At 45.5% G+C, this 18,182-nt stretch overlaps 2 pseudogenes; one reads left to right on the top strand and one right to left on the bottom strand.

The window, feature by feature from the left end:
* Positions 1–1,724: 1,724 nt before the first annotated feature.
* LOC129560803 (endogenous retrovirus group PABLB member 1 Env polyprotein-like) lies at positions 1,725–4,123 on the bottom strand (annotated as a pseudogene).
* A 12,606-nt stretch (positions 4,124–16,729) lies between these two features.
* On the top strand, positions 16,730–17,479 carry LOC129560970 (vesicle-associated membrane protein-associated protein A pseudogene; annotated as a pseudogene).
* Positions 17,480–18,182: the final 703 nt, after the last annotated feature.

Here is an 18,182-nt window from a genome sequence, read left to right on the forward strand (position 1 = left end):
TTGCCTGGAGAATCCCAGTGATGGGGGAGACTTGTGGGCTGCCATCTATGGGGTCGCACAGAGTTGGACATGACTGAAGTGACTTAACAGCAGCAGCAGCAGCAAATATTAATAAGATCCTTCCTCTTAGGTAGGTGTGAATGCACAGGAATCTTCCAGTAATTCTGTTGGCTTAGTGAAGAACTCATGGATTGAACAAACATATGGCTTGCTCCTGAAAGTTGCTGGTGATATTTTAAATGATAAGAATATTAGAGTCTTACTACTTCAAATCATCATTTCTACTCGATGTTAAAACACAATTTCAGTCTCATATTTTTCCTCTAGAAATGCCATTAAATTTTGTATTTTATTCATATAATAATCACTGAGGAAGCAAAGCCTGAAAATATTATATTGTGTTTATAAATTAAAATAGAAAGAAAATAATGTGTGAAAAAGAAGTAATGGGCCCTCCCTCCCAAAGCAAAAAATTGCAAGAACAGTCTCTAAAAGCTAACTTACTACCAATTTCTACCTATAACTCTTAAAAATGTAATACACAATGGAGTATTACTCAGCCGTTAAAAAGAATGCATTTGAATCAGTTCTAATGAGGTGGATGAAACTGGAGCCTATTATACAGAGTGAAGTAAGCCAGAAAGAAAAACACCAATACAGTATACTAACGCACATATATGGAATTTAGAAAGATGCAAATGAGAACCCTGTATACGAGACAGCAGAAGAGACACAGATGTATAGAACAGTCTTTGGGACTCTGTGGGAGAGGATGAGGGTGGGATGATTTGAGAAAATGGCATTGAAACATGTATGTTGTCATATGTGAAACGAATCACCAGTTCAGGGACGATGCATGTTACAGGATGCTTGGGGCTGGTGTGCGGGGATGACCCAGAGGGAGGATAAAGGGAGGAGGGAGGTGGGAGGGGGGATCAGGAGGGGGGAACTCATGTATGGATTCATGTCAATGTATGGCAAAACCAACCAATATAAAATTGTAAAATAAGTAGCCTCCAATAAAAAAAAATAAAAATAAAAGTAATGGAAAGAAAGTATCTTCATGTCTGCATATTTGGATCACAGAACTACACATAATCAGAACACTTCTGGATAAAAACAACTAGCAGTACTGTTGTAGCCACGTGTTCCAGGAAACAAACTCACTCAGAAGGACAATGCAGATAGTGAAGTGCAGTTTATTACACAGGCGGGCCCGAGGCAGAGTCTCCTCTTAGCCAAGGACCCCGACCAACATTTGAAAATCTTTTATACCTCATGTGTACGTGTCTGAACCCACCACTCCAAATTCCTTGAGACTTACATAACCAAGGAAAATACAACCCCAGTAACCCCATCATTCACGTGCTATGTGCTCGTGTGCTATGTGCTCTTGTGATATGTGCTTATGTGCTCAAACAGTCAGTTAGCCAATAATCAATAAGCCCAAGGTTACACTCTGATAGATACAGAAAAATTTATGGCCTGTCTGGAGGAAGGGGTGATCAGTGTATGTTTTCTCTTGGGCGATGGGTAACCTAGATACGATCTTTAAGGTTCCCCTCTCCAGAGGGGGGTCTTATCCTTCTGTTGTCAGTTTTATAAGCACTAAACACAAAGTTCAGAGTCCATAGGAAAGGTGGCCAAGCATGATCAGCATGAACAGGCCTAAGATGGAGTCCAGGCCCTATGAATTCCTTCTTTATTCCCCCCTCTTGATGCTCTTAGTTTCTGTAACGAGCATCATTTATTGAGATATATTGTACCTTAGTCCTCTGGCCGCCTGCACGAGAGAACACTATCAACCTCTGGGTTACAAAATTTACACGACATTGTAAGAAGCAGGGCCCACAAAGCAGTATGATTAGAACGATTATGACAACAGTAGCAATAGTTTTCCACCAGTCTCCCTTTACCCAGGACAGGACCGAAGTCCAGAAGGAAATATTTTTATCAGACATGGCTTTCACTTGATTTTGCATATCTTCTAAGGCAGTACATACATTTCCAGACAAATCAGGGATGTACACACAACATTCCACTTTAATTATGGCGCAAGCTTCCCCCTGGGCTGCTGTGAATATGTCTAATGCCATCCTATTTTGAATTACTGCTTTCCTCACCTGAATTTGTTCTTCATTCAAAGCTTGAATGGCTTTTGTACTGTCTAAGAGGGCCTGTTTAGTGAAATTAGTTGAGGCCTCTACCTTAACCATGATATCCATTGTCCCTATAGAGGTTACAAACAGGGCAGCAAGAGAGTCATACCACTGGAACACTGATCGTGTCCATCTTGCATGCAGATAGGGCAGGTTTACTGGAGGTTGGTGTCAGTCAGTCAGTTCAGTCGCTCAGTCGTGTCCGACTCTCCGCGATCCCATGAATCACAGTATGCCAGGCCTCCCTGTCCATCACCAACTCCCGGAGTACACTCAAACTCATGTCCACAGAGTCGGTGATGCCATCCAGCCATCTCATTCTCGGTCGTCCCCTTCTCCTCCCGCCCCCAACCTTTCCCAGCATCAGAGTCTTTTCCAGTGAGTCAACTCGTCGCATGAGGTGGCCAAAGTATTGCAGTTTCAGCTTTAGCATCAGTCCCTCCAATGAACATCCAGGATTGATCTCCCTTAGAATGGACTGGTTGGATCTCCTTGCAGTATAAGGAACTCTCAAGAGTCTTCTCCAATACCACAGTTCAAAAGCATCGATTCTTCAGCGATCAGCCTTCTTCACAGTCCAACTCTCACATCCATACATGACCACGGGAAAAACTATTGCCTTGACTAGACGGACCTTGGTTGGCAAAGGAATGTCTCTGCTTTTTAATATACTATCAAGGTTGGTCATAACTTTCCTTCCAAGGAGCAAGCGTCTTTTAATTTCATGGCTGCAATCAGCATCTGCAGTGATTTTGGAGCCCAAAAAAATAAAGTCTGACACTGTTTCCACTGTTTTTCCATCTATTTCCCATGAAGTGATGGGACCAGATGCCATGATCTTTGTTTTCTGAATGTTGAGCTTCAAGCCAACCTTTTCACTCTCCTCTTTCACTTTCATCAAGAGGCTTTTGAGTTCCTCTTCACTTTCTGCCATAAGGGTAGTGTCATCTGCATATCTGAGGTTATTGATATTTCTCCCAGCAATCTTGATTCCAGCTTGTGCTTCTTCCAGCCCAGCATTCCTCATGATGTACTCTGCATATAAGTTAAATAAGCAAGGTGACAATATACAACCTTGACGTACACCTTTTCCTATTTGGAACCAGTCTGTTGTTCCATGTCCAGTTCTAACTGTTGCTTCCTGACCTGCATACAGGTTTCTCAAGAGGCAGGTCAGGTGGTCTGGGATTCCCATCTCTTTCAGAATGTTCCACAGTTTATTGTGATCCACACAGTCAAAGGCTTTGGCATAGTCAATGAAGCAGAAATAGATGTTTTTCTGGAACTCTCTTGCTTTCTAGGCTTAATACTGCCATGGGCGAAAGCAAATCCTAGTGTGCAACGCCCTACCCAGCCAACTGGTAACAATGGCCATAAGTTAAGCTCACAGAGACACTGGGTCCCACTGGGGGCTACTCAATGGATTCCGGGATTATATTTCCAGTCAGAACCGGACCACTGAACAGACCTATTGGGATGATAGGTAACTTCAAAGATTTGTTTACATTGTCCAGGGAACAAATAACCCATATATTTTAATTCTTTTGGGTCTAGGGGGCGGTCTCCAAACCCAACCTTGTGTTCTTTTTGTTCCCAGCGGGAGTAATCAACTGTCCTTTCTCAGGAGTCATTCAGAAATATTCATCCCAGACCTGGTAGTATTGCTCAAGGTACCGGGAGGCCTGTCACTTTTTTGTAAGGGAGCCCCTCTCCTTTTTATTTTTCACATATGAGGTATAAGCCCTTGTTACCTCCGCCCCATAACGAAGTGGCGACACCCACCATGGGAGTCCATCCATTACTGACAGGAGCATAGCCCCACATACCCAACAGTTGGAGGAGTTGTGGAAGTCCGCGTAAGAATGTGCCCATGAGAGGAAGATGTTGTCCTGTGCAGGAACAGTGGTCAGTCTCAGAATTGCATTGGTGAGGCCAAGTAGCAGGAGTCGTTTACCCAGCTCCATCCTGTAGAGGGCTCTTCCGGGACCTCGTTTTCTTCTTCTTCTTCAGAAAGATCTTGGTTTCCCATGGATGGGTGGGGTCCTTCTGTGCGGTCCACTCGGCGTCTTCCAGGTCAGCGTGGTATGCCTTCTTCACTTTGGTGTGATGGATCCAAGGGGCAATGCCTGCAACTTTAACTGCAGTAGGGGTGGTTAAAACAACAGTATATGGACCTTTCCATCGGGGGGCTAGTGTGTCATGTTTCTAGTCTTTCACCCATACCTGGTCCCCTGGTATAAACCCATGCATTTGCTCCCTGAAGGGGAACGGTATTCTTTCTTGCACAAACCTAGTTACTTGGTTAATTACCTTACCTAGTTATTCCATCTGCTGTGATATCCCGTCTCCTCTTACCTGAAGTATATCAATTGTTACCTGTCTTATTATGGGAGGAGACCTCCCTTATACAATTTCGTAGGGAGAGTAGCCGTGGGACAGTGGGGTCATCCTGAGTTTGAGCAAGGCCATGGGAAGTAAATCCACCCAGGAACAATCAGTCTCTATAATCCATTTAGAAAGCATCTCCTTTAGTGTCCGGTTAGTTCGTTCTACCATTCCGGAGCTCTGAGGCCGGTAGGCAGTATGTAACTTCCATTTTATATTCATGGCTTTACTTACTTGTATCAGATCTGGTATGAAGTCTGGGTCATTATCTGATCCTATGCTGGTGGGGAATCCAAATCGAGGAACTATTTCCCTAAGCAGGCTCTGAGCCACTTCTGAGGCTCTTTCAGTTTGGGTGGGGAAGGCCTCCACCCATCCTGAGACTGTACATACCAAGACCAGCAGGTAACAGTAGTGTCAGTGAGGTTTCATTTCAGTGAAGTCCACTTCCAGATGTTCGAAGGGAAGGGTACATTTTAGTTGGATACCTGGGGGTTTTGGTCTGCATCCTGGAGTGGTGTTAATCTGAGAGCAGGCGTTGCAATTTTGGGATTCCGTTCTACATAAAGAAGAGAGGCGAGGAACCAGAAAATACCTTCGGATCAATTCCTCCAATTTTTCATGTCCTAGGTGAACATCTGGTCCCATCACTTCATGGGAAATAGATGGGGAAACAGTGGAAACAGCATCAGACTTTATTTTTTTGGGCTCCAAAATCATTACAGATGGTGATTGCAGCCAGGAAATTAAAAGACGCTTACTCCTTGGAAGGAAAGTTACGACCAACCTGGATAGCATATTGAAAATCAGAGACATTACTTTGCCAACCAAGGTCCGTCTAGTCAAGGCTATGATTTTTCCCGTGGTCATGCATGGATGTGAGAGTTGGACTGTGAAGAAAGCTGAGTGCCGAAGAACTGATGCTTTTGAACTGTGGTGCTGGAGAAGACTCTTGGGAGTCCCTTGGACTGCAAGGAGATCCAACCAGTCCATTCTAGAGGAGATCAATCCTGGGTGTTCATTGGAAGGAATGATGTTAAAGCTGAAACTCCAGTACTTTGGCCACCTCGTGCGACGAGTTAACTCACTGGAAAAGACTCTGATGCTGGGAGGGATTGGGGGTGGGATGAGACGGGGACGACAGAGAATGAGATGGCTGGATGGCATCACCGACTCGATGGACATGAGTTTGAGTGAACTCCGGGAGTTGGTGATGGACAGGGAGGCCTGGCGTGCTGTGATTCATGGGGTCGCAAAGAGTCAGACACGACTGAGCGACTGAACTGAACTGAACTGAACTGAGGTGAGTCATACGATGAGCTTGGCTCACCAGAGAGGGGGCCATCTCTTTGGGCACAAGTAGCTTACTGCCTGCTAGCTCCCACCATCCTTTTTTTGTTTTGGTGGCTCCCTCCACTTAAGCTAGTTGGTTTTGAGCCTCAGTGTATGTCGGGGAGTCTACGACCAGCTCAGGTAGCTCAGCTAGGACAAATATTCTCATGGGGATTTCCCTGGATTCTTTTCTGTCCTCGGCTGCCCATCTGGCGGTCTCGTCAGCCAGCCTATTTCCTGAGCCTGTGGGGTGTCTTATTTCTGGTGCCCATGGCAATGCATGACTGCTACCTCTGTGGGACTCCAGACAGGGTCTAGCAGAGTCAGGACCTCCCCCTTATTTTTAATGTCCTTTCCATTGGCCGTTAGAAGGCCTCTCTCCCAGTATAAGGCCCCATGTACATGGAGTGTAGCAAAAGCATACCGGGAGTCGGTGTAGATGTTCACTTTCTTACCCTTTGACAATTGCAGCGCCTGGACTAAGGCCCATAACGCAGCTCGTAAGGCTGACCAGTGCTGTGGTAAGGAGCCGGCCTCGATAACAGTCCTCTCTGTGACTACAGCATAGCCTGACAGTAGCTGTCCTAGCTGGTGGCATCAGTATACAGAGTCCAGTCAGGATTTGAAATTGGCTTGTCTCGGAGGTCTGGACGGCTAGCATAGACCTCCTCTAAGACTTCTTTGCAATCGTGGGTAGGTCTACCTTCTCCCGTTGGGAGAAGCGTTGCCAGGTTTAAACCCTGGCAAGGCTCAATACAGAGGTTGGGGTTTTCACATAGCAGTCCCTGGTATTGAATAATCCAGGAATTTGACAGCCATTTGTGGGGGTCTCCTCGAAGGAGGGTGTTGACTTCATGTGGGACCTTTACGATCAGATCCTGGCCAAAAGTCAGCTTTGTGGCTTCATATACCAGTAAGGCAACTGCAGCCACTGCCTGCAGACAGCTAGGCCACCCAGTGGCAATGTTATCAAGTCGCTTTGAAAGATAAGCTATTGGCCTGTCCCATGTTCCCAAGGTTTGAGTCAAAACCCCCATGGCTGTTTTATCTTTCTAGGTCACAAATAAGGTGAATGGTTTGGTGAGGTCTGGCAATCCCAAGGCGGGGGTGGAGGTGATTGCTAGTCTTAGATCCTCAAAGGCTTTTTGCTATTTCTCAGTCCAGTTTACTGGATTCTCTTCAGGCCCTGTCAGGAGCTCAAATAGGGGCTAGGCTATTTGAGAATACCTTGGAATCCAAATCCTGCAGAATCCTGTGGCCCCTAGGAACTCCCTGAATTGCCACCGAGTCTTGGGCATGGGGAGCCTCAGAATTACTTCCTTTCTAGATTGGTCTAGCAACCTTGTGCCTTCCCTTAAAACAAACCCCAAATACCTTACCTCCTCCTTGCGGATTTGTGCTTTTTTCCTTGACACTCGGTATCCCACCTCTGCCAGCAATTGGAGGAGTGCTTGGGTCCCTTCCCAGCATTCTCCCCAGGTCTCAGCAGCCAGCAATAGATCGTCCACATATTGCAGGAGCCAACATCCATACATTTCAGGCTGGAAAGCTTCCAGGTCCGAGGCCAAGGCTTCTCCGAAGATGGTTGGGGCATTCTTGAACACTTGCAGGAGGCAAGTCCAAGTGAGCTGCTGCTTATTGGCTCAGATTGGGTCCCCCCATTCAGGAGAAGGCAATGGCACCCCACTCCCGTACTCTTGCCTGGAAAATCCGTGGATGGAGGAGCCTGGTAGGCTGCAGTCCATGGGGTCGCTCAGTCAGTTAGACCCAACTGAGCGACTTCACTTTCACTTTTCACTTTCATGCATTGGAGAAGGAAATGACAACCCATTCCAGTGTTCTTGCTTGGAGGATCCCAGGGACAGGGAAGCATGGTGGGCTGCCGTCTGTGGGGTGACACAGAGTCGGACACGACTGAAGTGACTTAGCATTAGCATTCAGAGGCAAAGATTGGCTGTGATGCAGGTGTTAGGCGTATACAGAAAAAGGCATCTTTGAGGTCCAAGCAAGTATAGATCCTTGTTTTAGGTGGGAGGAGGCTAAGTAAGGTATAGGGGTTTGGGACAGTCGGGTGCAGAGTTACAGTGGCCTGATTGACCAATCAGGATCCTGTATGGGCCTATAGTCTTGTCCTCCTTCCTTCTTTACCAGAAAGATTGGTGTGTTCCAGGCTGATTGACATTCCACCAGGATGCCTGCCTGCTTTAGCTTATTGATGTGAGGCAGAATACCGGTTCGGGCTTCTGTGGGTATTGGGTATTGACACTTTCTCACCGGGGTGGCGCCTGGTTTGAGTTCTCTTATTACAGGGGCTTGGTGTCTGGCTAGCCCAGGGGGGTTATCTTCCCCCCAGACCTCAGGGAACAGTTGATTAGCCTTCTCTCCAACTCTGTTGCTTTGTCTCATTTATCTCCAGGGGGCTCATGTAACCTCCACTTGTCTTAAGAGGGCACAGAGAGGGAGAGTAAGTAGGTTGTTGTGCCCACCTGAAAAGTGGGCCTCTCTTCAGGAGAGAAAGTCACTTGTGCTCCCAGCTTGGAGAGTAAATCTCTCCCCAGCAGGGGTACTGGGCACTCAGGGATATGGAGGAACTCATGAGTCACTTGGTGACCCCCCATCTGACATTTCCTGGGCTGGCAAAACGACTTAACCATTTCTTCTCCCGAAACCCCAGTTACGGCGGCGGTCCTTTTAGACAGTGGTGCCACAGGCTTAGTTACTACAGACAATTCTGCTCCGGTGTCCACCATAAAGTCAATGTCTTGGTCCCCAATTTTTAAAGTTACTATGGGCTCTTGGGGACCTGATGTCATTGAGCCCTGGCATCCCTATTCAGTCTCTATGTTAGTGAGTTCTGCAACTGGGAGGGGTTTGTTCTCCCTTCTTCTTTCTGGGCACTCATTCTTTCAACGACCGAACCCACGGCATCGGGTGCATTGATTTGGCTGTAATGGAGCCCGAGGCCTCCTTTGGGACCGGTTGGAGGACTGTCCTGACCTCGAATCTAAGGGGAGTTTCTTTCCTTTGGCAGTGTGGAAAAGTCTTCAGAAGACTTTCCAAGAGCAGCAGCCAACATTGCAAACCTCTCATCTGTTCTCTTCTGCTCGTCTTTATACCTTTTTTCGTATTTCTTTTCTATTTCCGTGTCCCTATTTTGGAACACCTTATCTGCTATTTCAATCAGCTGAGAACTAGACATGGATAGAACTCCCTCAGTCTTTTGAAGCTTTCGCTTTATGTCAGGACATGCTGGCGAGATAAATGTCGAATTGATAACAATCTGGGAGCCCGTAGCCTCTGGATCTATGGGTGTATAAAGTCTGTAGGCTTCACAAAGTCTCTCGTAAAATTCAGAAGGTGGCTCGTTCCCCTTCTGAACTATTCTGGCCAGTTTAGACATGTCCATCGGCCTCCGGGCTCCCCTTTTAAGTCCTTGTATAATCGCTGTCCGGTATCTGTCTAATTGGAATTTTCCTTCCTCTGTATTTTAGTCCCAATTAGGTCTGTCAGTGGAGAGGGCTTGCTCTATCTACTTCTCTGGGTTAGCAGTGCCCTCAGGAACCATCTCCTGTAACCATTTCCTCGCCTCAGTGTTGATCCTATATCTCTCTTCTGTACTGAAGAGGGATGCTAGTAATTGCATTATATCATCCCAGGTTGGTCAATGGGTGCAGAAAATAGTCTCTATTACTCTAGACATGCCCTGAGGTTCCACCGAGTAAGCAGGGGTGTTTTTTGCCACTTCAGTATATCAGTTGACGAAAAGGGCTGATAGTAATAGGCTACAGGAGCTTGGTGATAATTACCTTCCTCCCCAATCATTGGGGGTTGCTGAACTTGTTTGAGAGGCAACTGCAAGGGTATTCTTTTCTCTGGCTCTTTGGCAGAGCGGAGCCTTTCTAATTCCAGTGGTTCCTCCCCCTTGTCCTGGAATACTTACCGGGAGTGGATGGTAAGAGTTTAGGGAATGTAGTGGCAGCATCCGAGGTGGTAGAGTGTGGTGGGCTCATTGTCCTTCCAGGTGAGGCTGAATCCGGCCGGGAGCGGGCGGCTCTACAGCCTGTGGAGCTGTTGGGACCGTTGAGGAGTCCGGGAGGCTTACCAGTCTCGGACTGGTTCCTCCGGATGGGCCTCTGGTGGCCGCAGTGATACTAGCTGGTACGACCATCATCCAATACGGTGGTGGGGGAAGTTCATCTCCTTCAGGGTCCTGTAAAATTTCCTTCTTATCCTTGGTTACCTTTGGGCCATCAAGATTTTTCTTCCTACACCATGGGCATAAAAACGGGCCCATTTGGGGGGCTCTTGCATTGGCGCAGGAGAGCCAAGAGGAGCTACTCCACGTTCCAGGTCAGGAGGGACGGCCTTGAGGAGATACCCCTCATCCAAGGTAAGGTACAGAGGTTGCGCTTTCTTGGAGCAGATGTGAAGAGTTATCCCACGCCCAAGGTAGGAGAAACCCAACTAAGACGGTAGGTATTGCGAGGGGGCATCAGAGGGCAGACACACTGAAATCATAATCACAGGAAACTAGACAATCTGATCACATGGACCACAGCCGAATGTGGTCCACTGGAGAAGGGAATGGCAAACCACTTCAGTATACTTGCCTTGAGAACCCCATGAACAGTATCAAAGGGCAAAATGATAGGCTACTGAAGGAGGAATTCCCCAGATCGGTAGGTGCCCAGTATGCTACTGGAGATCAGTGGAGAAATAACTCTAAAAGGAATGAAGGGATGGAGCCAAAGCAAAACCAATACCCCGTTGTGGATGTGACCGCTGATAGAAGCAAGGTCCGGTGCTATAAAGAGCAATATTGCATAAGAACCTGGAATGTTAGGTCCATGAATCAAGGCAAATTGGAAGTGGTCAAACAGGAGATGGAAGAGTGAACATAGACATTCTAGGAATCAGTGAATTAAAATGGACTGGAATGGGTGAATTTAACTCGGATGACCATTATACCTACTACTGTGGGCAGGAATCCCTTAGAAGAAATGGAGTAGCCATCATGGTCAACAAAAGAGTCCGAAATGCAGTACTTGGATGCAATCTTAAAAATGACAGAATGATTTCTGTTCGTTTCCAAGGCAAACCATTCAATATTACAGTAATCCAGGCCTAGGCCCCAACCAGTAACGCTGAAGAAGCCAAAGTTGAAAGGTTCTATGAAGACCTACAAGACCTTTTAGAACTAACACCCAAAAAAGATGTCCTTTTCATTCTAGGGGACTGGAATGCAAAAGTAGGAAGTCAAGAAACACCTGGAGTAACAGGCAAATTTGGCCGTGGAGCACGGAATGAAGCAGGGCAAAGGCTAATATAGTTTTGCCAAGAGAACGCACTGGTCATAGCAAACACCCTCTTCCAACAACACAAGAGAAGACTCTACACATGGACATCACCAGATGGTCAACACCAAAATCAGATTGATTATATTCTTTGCAGCCAAAGATGGAGAAGCTGTATACAGTTAGCAAAAACAAGACCAGGAGCTGACTGTGGCTCAGATCATGAACTCCTTATTGCCAAATTCAGACTGAAATTGAAGAAAGTAGGGAAAACCACTAGACCTTTCAGATATGACCTAAATCAAATCCCTTATGATTATACAGTGGAAGTGAGAAATAGATTTAAGGGACTAGATTTGATAGATAGAGTGCCTGATGAACTCTGGATGGAGGTTCGTGACATTGTACAGGAGACAGGGACCAAGACCATCCCCATGGAAAAGAAATGCAAAAAAGCAAAATGGCTGTCTGAGGAGGCCTTACAAATAGCTGTGAAAAGAAGATAAGCGAAAAGCAAAGGAGAAAAGGAAAGATATAAGCATCTGAATGCAGAGTTCCAAAGATTATCAAGGAGAGATAAGAAAGCCTTCCTCAGTGATCAATGCAAAGAAATAGAGGAAAACAACAGAATGGGAAAAACAAGAGATCTCTTCAAGAAAATTAGAGATTCCAAGGGAACATTTCATGCAAAGATGGGCTCGATAAAGGACAGAAATGGTATGGACCTAACAGAAGCAGAAGATATTAAGAAGAGGTGGCAGGAATACACAGAAGAACTGTACAAAAAAGATCTTCACGACCAAGATAGTCACGATAATGTGATCACTGACCTAGAGCCAGACATCTTGGAATGTGAAGTCAATTGGACCTTAGAAAGCATCACTACGAACAAAGCTAGTGGAGGTGATGAAATTCCAATGGAGCTATTTCAAATCTTGAAAGATGATGCTGTGAAAAGGCTGCACTCAATATGTCAGCAAATTTGGAAAACTCAGCAGTGGCCACAGGACTGGAAAAGTTCAGTCTTCATTCCAATCTCAAAGAAAGGCAATGCCAAAGAATGCTCAAACTACCACACAATTGCACTCATCTCACATGCTAGTAAAGTCATACTCAAAATTCTCCAAGCCAGGCTTCAGCAATATGTGAACCGGGAACTCCCAGATGTTCAAGCAGGTTTTAGAAAAGGCAGAGGCATCAGAGATCAAATTGCCAACATCTGCTGGATCATGGAGAAAGCAAGAGAGTTCCATAAAACCATCTATTTCTGCTTCATTGACTATGCCAAAGCCTTTGACTGTGTGGATCACAATAAACTGTGGAATATTCTGAAAGAGATGGGAATCCCAGACCACCTGACTTGTCTCTTGAGAAACCTGTATGCAGGTCAGGAAGCAACAGTCAGAACTGTACATGGAACAACAGACTGGTTCCAAATAGGAAAAGGAGTACGTCAAGGCTGTATATTGTCTCCTTGCTTATTTAACTTATATGCAGAGTATATCATGAGGAATGCTGGACTGGAAGAAGCACAAGCTGGAATCAAGGTTGCTGGGAGAAATATCAATAACCTCAGATATGCAGATGATACCACCCTTATGGCAGAAACTGAAGAGGAACTCAAAAGCCTCTTGATGAAAGTGAAAGAGGAGAGTGAAAAGATTGGCTTGAAACTCAACATTCAGGAAACAAAGATCATGGCATCTGGTCCCATCACTTCATGGGAAATAGATGGAAAAACAGTGGAAACAGTGTCAGACTTTATTTTTTGGGGCTCCAAAATCACTGCGGATGCTTACTGCAGCCATGAAATTAAAAGACGCTTACTCCTTGGAAGGAAAGTTATGACCAACCTTGATAGCATATTTAAAAGCAGAAACATTACTTTGCCAACAAAGGTCCATCTAGTCAAGGCTAAGGTTTTTCCCATGGTCATGTATGGATGTGAGAGTTGGAAATTGAAGAAAGCTGATCATTGAAGAATTGATGCTTTTGAACTGTGGTGTTGGAGAAGACCCTTGAGAGTCCCTTGTACTGCAAGGAGATCCAACCAGTCCATTCTAAAGGAGATTAATCCTGGGTGTTCATTGGAAGGACTGATGCTAAAGCTGAAACTCCAATACTTTGGCCACCTCATGCGACGAGTTGACTCACTGGAAAAGACTCTGATACTAGGAAAGGTTGGGGGCAGGAGGAGAAGGGGATGACCGAGAATGAGATGGCTGGATGGCATCACCAACTCTGTGAACATGAGTTTGACTGAACTCCGGGAGCTGGTGATGGACAGGGAGGCCTGGCGTGCTGTGACTCATGGGGTCGCAGAGAGTCAGACACGACTGAGAGACTGAACTGAACTGGGCTATTCCCAGCCAATAGTCTATGTACGGGAACTGATCGGGGTGTCCAGGCTTTCCCGTAACTATAGGATAGACTGCCTTTATGAGATTTAAGTCCACAGTTCCCTCTGGTGACCAGCCAACACCCATGGAAGGCCATTCGACTTCACAAAGGGTACGGAGCCGGCCGGGTGTCATTTTCTTCCTGTAGTCTCCATCAAATCCTTTCTTAAAAATCTTAATCATATTCTCCAATACAGTGGCCTTAGATTTGCTTCCTCCCATTTTCTTACCTCTGGATTCCCACGTCCCAGGGCCTTCCTGAGAAGCCAATCTACCTGTTTCCACTGGCAGGGGAGATGATTGGTCACACAGTAGATGGGTACCTCCTGGGGGAGGGCAGAATACGAGCACACAGAATTCGATATTCTCTTTCTAAAACCCTGTGGTGACCACTCGGCACGTTTCCTAAGACGGTGTGGATACACCTCCTGACTGGCTTTCTTAAACCCTAAGTTCCCTTTCTTTATCCCTGGCATGGCCATCGACCTGAGTGCCGAGCAGCTATTGTCGCCAACCTAAACTAGCTTCCTATGTGTCTCCCTTCTGGTCCCTCCCAGGGGGATGATCAGGCCCCTTCTTCCACCCTACCGGGTGGGTTCCTCCTCACCTGAGCGCTCAGTTCCCTTGCTGCCTTTCACTACCTGCCAAAGCAAAGAAACTGGGCGTTGAAAGGCTGAATTCTTCCAGAGGAGTGAGGCGCCTTCCCCCCTCTAGGGGATTCAAGCCACAAAGCCTCGGAGTGGCCTCAAACAAGACCTGTCTCCTCAAAGTGAGAAGTTTCCCGGCCAATGCACCAAATGTAGCCACGTGTTCCAGGAAACAAACTCACTCAGAAGGACAATGCAGATAGTGAAGTGCAGTTTATTACACGGGCGGGCCCAAGGCAGAGTCTCCTCTTAGCCAAGGACCCTGACCAACATTTGTGAAAATCTTTTACACCCCATGTGTACGTGTCTGAACCCACCACTCCAAATTCCTTGAGACTTACATAACCAAGGAAAATACAATCCCAATAACCCCATCATTCACGTGCTATGTGCTCATGTGTTCAGTCAAACAGTTAGCCAATAATCAGTAAGCCCGAGGTTACACTCTGATAGATACAGAAAAATTTATGGCCTGTCTGGAGGAAGAGGGTGATCAGTGTATGTTTTCTCTTAGGTGATGAGTAACCTAGATACAATCTTTAAGGTTCCCCTCTCCAGAGGGGGTCTTATCCTTCTGTTGTCAGTTTTATAGGCACTAAACACAAAGTTCAGAGTCCATAGGAAAGGTGGCTGAGCATGATCAGCATGAACAGGCCTAAGATGGAGTCCAGGCCCTATGAATTCCTTCTTCAGTACGATATGACAAAGGAGGAAATGCATAAGAGCAAAACCAGGTTAACTAGACCATCACTGCCTAACATTCTGTATATAAACACAACATAAAACTGCTTGTTAACATATAATACCAGAAGTGTGTGCCATCAAAATTGAGTGTGCCAATTGAAAGAACCAAATAAATTTAAATAAATAAATAAAATACAAAAGACTGAGTATTAATAAGTGACATAATCTAAAGCCATCAACTACCGGATCAATGTATGTTAAACATAGTGAATCCCTATATTCTTGCCTGATAGGAAATTTGCCTGCTTTTGATTCAGGGGCAGAAGCTATCTAATCATCTCCCTTGAAAATTAGGGAAGGTGAGACTCAGCGAAAACTCAGTAAGTCTGCATTTATGCCTACAATTTTAAGATCTAAATATCATGAAGCAAAATTTCCAAAGAGCTGAGTTTCCTTTGTGGAATACAGCCCTCATTCCTACAATCTCGATAGGATCTATCACAGTGGATTCTTATTACTGAGATTAAGACCTCTTCGTAGTGACTTTGCTAACTTATAGGCCAGTGTTGTCTGATCTAAATTTTTTCCAGAAAGTAACTTATTATTTGCGTGCTAAGTTGCTTCAATCGTGTCCGACTCTGAGACCCTATGGACTGTAGCCTGCCAGGCTTCTCTGTCCATGGGATCTTCTAGGCAAGGATACTGCAGTGGGTTGCCATGACCCTCTCCAGGTGATCTTCCCAACCCAGGGACTGAACCCTCCTCTCTTATGTTTCCTGCACTGACAGGTGGGTTCTTTACCCCTAACATCACCTGGGAAGCTTATTCTATAGGTTCTACAAAGTCTCTGATTTTTACCTTATATGGTATGTCTAGACAAAGCATTATAAGTTCAGTCTTAGATATAAGCCATTACAATGCATGATCAAAAAAGGAAGTGTGACTTCTAGATATTTCATCCAATGTTTCTGCAACACTTAACCGGACACCTTTATAGCGCTCCCACAACTGGCCTGACCTCTTTACGTGTCCTTTGCAACACATCCTTTGACTGACCTGGAGGTAATATGTAGCCACTCTGTTCCTTTCTTGGGTTTCATTACTTTTGTTTTCTTCATTGCTTTTGAACATAAAATTAAACATGAAAATCTGTCGGATTAATAGAAACAATAATTTAAACTGCCTCACCGGAACTTTGCCTTTCCAGTTCTGCAGATTTCAGACATAATCAAAAATTATTTCCCCAAATTCTAGTGTTCTGAACCTGCTTTGGCCCTTCTCCAGATCCTACGTTATATTGCAATAGAAGAGAAAGTTTATAATAGAAAATTTGACAGTTACCCTTTCAGCCTAACTGCAGAATAAATGTATCTTGCTTAAGCAAGCTATACCATAATTGAATCATTTGTACTCTTTAAAGTAAAAATATCTAAATTAATGAGGGCATGGAAGGAGGCAGTTTATGCATTTTTAATTATGTTGAGAATAACTATTTAGCTATTATAACTAAGTTCGAGGTTTGAAAGGTATAAACTATCTGTTACCTTTTAGGACATGAAGAAAAAAGATTGAGTGGAGAATCAGAAGCATTTTTTTTTTAAACTTGGGGTGGCCGCGGCTGGCAGCTGGTGTGGGATTGAGTCAGTTGTGAGACCCGGAGCTGCGGACCGGCGAGCGACTCAGCGAGTCGCCGACAGAGCTGAGGGTGTCAGGTTCGGGAGCCGAGCGCTGGCCCCGCGTCGAGCCGCCCCGCCCCTCCCCCCCCCCCCCCCCGCCCCGCCCGCAGCCAGCGACCCGCCGCGGGCACACTCCCACTCTGTGCTGTCTCCGATGGTGTCCGCCTCTGGGACCATGGCGAAGCACGAGCAGATCCTGGTCCTCGACCCGCCCACAGACCTCAAATTCAAAGGCCCCTTCACAGATGTAGTCACTACAAACCTTAAGTTGCGAAATCCTTCAGATCGAAAGGTGTGTTTCAAAGTGAAGAGGACAGCGCCTCGTTGGTACTATGTGCGGCCCAACAGTGGGATCATTGACCCTGGATTGACTGTGACCGTTTCAGTAATGCTGCAGCCTTTTGACTATGACCCCAATGAGAAGAGTAAACACAAGTTTATGGTATAGACCATCTTTGCTCCACCAAACATTTCAGACATGGAAGCTGTGTGGAAAGAAGCAAAACCCGATGAATTAATGGATTCTAAATTGAGATGTGTATTTGAAATGCCCAATGAAAATGATAAATTGAACGACATGGAACCCAGCAAAGCCGTTCTCCTGAATACTGCGAAGCAGGACGGGCCGTGCCAAAGCCGCACAGTGTTTCCCTCAATGACCCCGAGACGAGGAAGCTCATGGAGGAGTGCAGGCGGCTGCAGAGGGAGATGATGAAGCTGTCGGAAGAGAACCGGCACCTGAGGGATGAAGGCTTACGGCTCAGGAAGGTAGAACATTCGGATAAACCTGGATCCACCTCAGCTGTGTCCTTCAAAGAGAACGTCACCTGTCCTCTTCCTTCACTTCTTGTTGTCATTGCAGCCATTTTCAATGGATTCTTTCTAGAGAAATTCATCTTGTAGAGTGAAGCATGCAGAGTGCTATTTCTTTTTTTCCTCTTGACCAGAAAAGATTCGTTCGTTTACCTGCCATCTCACTGGTAGTGTGGCCCACGGTGACCATGCTTTATGTGTACAGCTTCATATAGGCCTCGCCGGTAATGGTCTCACGGTTAGAAAGAAACACGTAAGAGCAGAGTGCTGGGCTCCGGACAGCGCCGCCGTCACCAGACTGTCCCTAGCAGGTGTCATTGCACATTCAGTCCTTTATGAAATTCATAAAGAATTGTTCTTTCTTTGTGGTTTTAATAAGAGTTCAAGAATTGTTCAGAATCTTGTAAATGTTATTTTAATAATCCCTTTAAATTTTATCTGTTGCTGTTACCTCTTGAAATATGAATATTTAGATTGCTAATCCCACTCATTCAGGAAATGCCAAGAGGTATTCTGTGGGGAAATGGTGCCTCGTACAGTGTAAATTTTCTCCTTCACCTTTGCTAATATCATGGCAGAATTTTTCTTATCCTTTGTGAGGCAGTTGTTGACTGTGTTTTTCATCCTTCCAATCCTGTCCCATGGTATTTAACACAGAAATAATAAAACTGTTAACAGATTCTTGCTCGGAAAAAAAAAAAAAACTTGGATGCTACCAATTTAGGTTTTTGTGTTTTTATTTTTTTAACATTTTCCCCAATAATCTTTAATTCTACTCAAGTAGGTCAAAGTC

This window comes from Moschus berezovskii, chromosome 10, assembly GCF_049115385.1.
Source record: "Moschus berezovskii isolate FMDL1 chromosome 10, NW_MosBer_1.0, whole genome shotgun sequence".
Classification (NCBI taxonomy): domain Eukaryota; kingdom Metazoa; phylum Chordata; class Mammalia; order Artiodactyla; family Moschidae; genus Moschus; species Moschus berezovskii.